A 5,366-nucleotide genomic window follows, 5' to 3' on the forward strand; every position below is an offset into this window, starting at 1 on the left:
ACTGAACAGCCCCTTTCCTCATCTTCCGTCGTTAAGCTATCTTTCATAGTTCCTCTCTAAGAACGACTAAGTTACATGAATTTCTCTAGCCATATATCTGAAGAACTGAAGAATATAGGTATACAATTACTTTCATGATTTCTCTTTGCTCAAATTCCGATCTTCAATTATTTGTGCGATATTTTCATAAAAGTTGATCTCCTTTTCACTCTTAAAGTATATATATGCACTAATATAGTCGATTTACTGCTGTTTTGAATTAATTTGATTTTATGTTTGGTGTATGATTTTATGTTGAAAAAACGCTCCTTACATTTCGAAATTGAGCGAAACTGGATATTTTAGATTATTGATGGTTTTAATGAATAACTATTGTGTAATGTTCTACCTTGAACATTCTAGAATTGTATTTGTTAATTTATTAGAAATAAACGTCTTATTTGACGATGCTTTGGTAAAATCTAAATTTTGCTAGCACTTTGATGCCAATGGTGTAGTGATTTAATTATCAATTTCACATGTGTTTAGGGTATTTTTAAAGTCCTAATTATGGTTCTGCATCATCAAAAAGAAGCCTGAAGCCTGCATTTCTGCCTCCCTCATCCGCCAAACAATTATCAACATATTTCATTTGTGTAAAGATCACACTTTCGGAAATAAAGAGGTAAATAGTTTCCGTCATGAGTAATTTTTAGGATTAGTATATTTCAGTTACTTACAGCTTTGTAACTATTAATTCTCCTACGAACTACTCTTGGGATTTTGATAACTAAACCTTGGTTTCGTCTTCCATTTTTATAAGTGAAGGAATACGTTAATTTAGTCTAATTATGTGTTTATGACTCTAACTTACAGATCATGAGTTTCACACTGGCTTTGTCTACTCACTCTTGAGGTACGTGGTCTGCTATACTCGATTTAAGTATCTGTCTTGTGAAATTCTGCAAGGTAATTAAGCTTTTACAGTTCTTTGTTGTCATAATAGTTGATATAACTTCATCTTTGGAAGGTTTTTTGTACTAAATTATTGAAAAGATAAATGATAGTGTACATGCATGTACTTTGAGGGTTCGTTTGGATTGAAGGAATTAGAGAGAAGAGGAGGGGAGGGAAAGGGAGGGATTTAATTTCCTTTGTTTGGATAAAAAATATGGGAGAAAGGAAATGGAAGGGGAGAGAAATGAGAGGACTTATTTTCCCTCCTATAGAACAAACTATAATCTTTCCAATGGTGGCAAGATTTGGAAAGAAAACATTATTTGGACTCTAATTATACCACCAACATCCTTCAATCCTCCATCCATTCTTCATCTCCCTCCTTCCTCCCCTTCCATTTCCCTTCATATTTTTTGTTATCCAAACACCCACATTTCATTTGCCCTCCCCTTCTCTCCCCTCCCTTCACCTCCCCTCACTCCCACTCCCCTCCCCTTCCCTCCTAAAATTGTATCCAAACGGACCCTGAATTTTTGATGATGGCACATAGTTAACAGGTTGGTACAAGAACCTGCATCTTTTCTGGTCATATCTACTACTCTGCATAGGTCTTTTGTTCTTTTTTTGGTATCATATTCTTTTTATTTATCTATTTTATTCCCAATTTTCAATATATTTGAGGGACAAAATTTTGCAGTGGTAAGAAACTAGAAAATACAGAGATATGAAAATCTTGTGTACTACTCAAACTTTCAGAAATTTTGTGTTTTCTGTAGTTTTTTTAATTATCTATGAATGTCATGCATATGTACTTCACTTATATATTTAAGGCTTTAAGCCTTTATTTTGTATCCATCCGCCACATCCAATGAGGCAGTAACTTTCTCAAAATGTTGTCCCTTATTTAACAACTTCCTCTTATTAGTGCGTCTTGCTTTAGACGGACCTTTTTGGCTGAAATAATAAGACGGGATTTTGTAACCATTTTACATTTAAATATGACCACTATTGAAAAACCAGTCACCATAAGCTGTAACACTGCCTATACCATTGTGGTTACATTTAACTATAAAATGGTCACATATGCCCGTCTGAAAAATAAGGCGAAAAATGTCCGTATGAAACAAGAATTTGTGTCCTCTTATTTATGCTATACAGTTTTTCTTTATCCAGTAATTCCAGGCAATCAAGCCTCGGAGATCAAAACTACCGGTGTTTGTTTCAACCATCTGATCTATTGTCATTTCACTGAACTCTTTTTCATCTATTCTCAAATAAAACTTTGGTTTCATGGCGCTAAAGTTATTGATCGTGTTGTGATTGTTGCTTATTTTCCCGGTTACCTTTATGACTAAACCTCTCACAAAACATCAATTAAACTACTCTATAATATACATAGGCTAATACAAGTTGTAATCATTTGATCTTTTTTTAAGCGGGAATAGTTATTACGTATGCTTTTGTATTGCAGCATCTTGCATATATTTAATGGAGTATCTAATTTTGTTTAGAAGCTATTATGTTTATGATGGTGTATGTAGTTATTAACTCTTCAAATACCTGAAAATATGGTTGTGAGAGATCGTTGTACCTTATTAGCTTGATAATGTACCAATTGTCATTTCATATGGCTTGATCTACTAAAGAATTGTTATTAATGAGATGTTTAGCATTGTTAATTATGACTAATATATTTTGAATTAATTTTAGGCTATTAATGAATTTACAGCTTCTTTTCTCGGAAATCTTTATATTCGCAGTTATCTTTACCTACTCTATAGTTGATCATTTGTAATCGCAAAGGATGCAACACCCATCAAGTGCAAATGAAATGAAGTCATAATTGTTGTTTAAATCGTTCCCATAAATTAGAATCATTTTTTTTTTTGACAAACGTCCATAAATTAGAATCATTTACTCTTGAGGATTGAATAATATGGAGGTATTGAAATTTTATTTGTCAAGTCCATAACTCTCATGTAATATAAATTATTAATATACGTATATTCAAACTAATATAATGTTTTAACTATAAGAACATGTTTTTTTATATATATTATTTATATATACCCGTGCAACTTTGCACGGGTCCTAAACTAGTTAGGGTTAGTGTAACGTTAGGCGGGAAATTTTTTGTTTGAGGAGCTGACATGTGTACAACTAATGTATAATGGTTCTTCTATTATACTTCACAAATTCTCGTTATAGACGGACACTATCCGTCTATACGTATAGACGGATACCATTTCCCTTCACAAAATACCCATTTGCCATAAAGTGAGAAGCACATGGGGGTGCCCCACCTTGTCCCCCTACCCATTTTATTAGAGGTCTTTACCCGTCTGTTCGCCCTACCCGTCTATAACAAGACCTATTGATTATACTTTTATATAGATAGATAGATATAGATATAGATTTTATATAGAATATAGATATAGATATAGATGGTGTATATGAGCATCCGCAAAGGAGAGAAACAACATTCCTTTTTGTCTTCTCTTTTCTCAAATGAGCATTCTTATTGATGCACTGACCTCTCCATTATTTGGGAATCCACTGTTTTTAGAGAAGGCCCCCCAAAAAAATAAGACAATTTGTGTTACTTTTGGAGATGATCTAAGTACTCCAATAATTTAACGTCGTAATTTGTTTAAGTTATAGCCTTTGTTCATTTGAATAGATATGATCTAAGTACTCCTATTCTCAGTCACGATAACATCTGAAAAGCAAGTGTCCTAGTCACGCCGACAACCCCTCATCCAACGCGCACCACTCTCACCTCTACTCACCACCCTCACCAGTATCCAATTCGCAACCGTGAACCACGGCTACATCCATCAACACACCACCCATCATAAACCCTAATTTCCAAATAAACATCGTTAAATTGAATTAAATTAAATTAAACTAAACTAAACATATTACTAATTGACAAGTAAACTAACTAATTCACTAATCGGATAACTATGATCCATCGTTCGATTCCTAGAAGCAATTAGTTTTGATTTTAGAGAAAAAATTACACATAAGAGTTAGTTTGTTTAGGTTTAGGTAAAATGAAGAGTTAGGTTCTGTTTGTTAAACAGCGGATTAATATTAGCAGAAGCAGATTTAGAAAGCAGATTTGATTAGCATAATGATTTAGCGGGTTTGACTAGCAGATTTATTTAGCAGAATTGTTTTAGAGGTGTTTGGTAATTGACAGCTTTAGATTACCAGATTGTTTAGATTATTTATAAAATGACAAATAAGGATATGAATAAATTATTTATTAAATATATAAAAGGAATGTTAGTATTTTTTAAGGGGGTAAATAAGACAATATTTTTTCTTTCCAATCCGCTAACCTAATCTTCTATATATCTATCTATCTATATTAATAAAGGAAGCTTTTTTCGAGCGATTATAGAGAGTCCAAGTTTGGCAAAACACCTAATCGAAATAAATAATGCTAAATAATTATAACTATATTAAAAAATAATATATCATATATACGGTATGACGTGAAGTTGATTACTAGCGATTATAGAGAGTCCAAGTTTGGCAAAACACCTAATCGAAATAAATAATGCTAAATAATTATAACTATATTAAAAAATAATATATCCTATATACGGTATGACGTGAAGTTGATTACAACTCTGTTATAAGTATTTGATTTGTTCGCGAACTACAATTGTATGAGAATAACAATACTAAATAAACCGAATTACCTAAATGTGCATGTATATATATCCTGTATTGTTTACCTAGCTTTTTTCGAGCGATTATAGAGAGTCCAAGTTTGGCAAAACACCTAATCGAAATAAATAATGCTAAATAATTATAACTATATTAAAAAATAATATATCCTATATACGGTATGACGTGAAGTTGATTACTACTCTGTTATAAGTATTTGATTTGTTCGCGAACTACAATTGTATGAGAATAACAATACTAAATAAACCCAATTACCTAAATGTGCATGTATATATATCCTGTATTGTTTACCTGATTCTTATTTCCTCATCTTTGTCGTTCTTTCTATTTTTATTTGTTTGTTCTCTAATTAACTGAGTAGCCTTTAATTTAGTTTTGCAGCTGATATGATTTTTTTTTATGGAATTAGATTGTTCGTTCCATCGGTGATATATGTTTTTGAAAGTAATTTGCGAACCTTAGGCTATTAAACTTACATGCTGCCATAGGACTCTGCGTGTTTACTGCTACGAAGAGTATCATATCAGATTTTTGTACTAAGTTTTGCTGATACTGAAATTAACTCCGTAGTTTTGCAGATGCGTGCTATGAAGGCATAAGAAGAGACGACTAAGAAGATTAGCAAGCTGCAAGCAAATCAACGACTTAAAAGAAAAGGCATGAAAAGGATATTTCAATATTAAATCAGGTTGTTGCTCAGTCCCTGAGCCATATTTTTCTATTGTTTT

The 5,366-nt window shown here is 32.3% G+C and overlaps 1 long non-coding RNA gene across 1 annotated transcript; it reads left to right on the top strand.

Moving 5' to 3' along the window:
• On the top strand, window positions 1-1,060 carry LOC141622055 (uncharacterized). The gene is made up of 3 exons (XR_012532852.1): window positions 1-118; window positions 529-664; window positions 856-1,060. It is a non-coding gene; the product is annotated as an uncharacterized LOC141622055 (long non-coding RNA).
• The last annotated feature ends 4,306 nt before the right edge of the window (window positions 1,061-5,366 follow it).

This window comes from Silene latifolia, chromosome X (assembly GCF_048544455.1).
Source record: "Silene latifolia isolate original U9 population chromosome X, ASM4854445v1, whole genome shotgun sequence".
NCBI lineage: Eukaryota > Viridiplantae > Streptophyta > Magnoliopsida > Caryophyllales > Caryophyllaceae > Silene > Silene latifolia.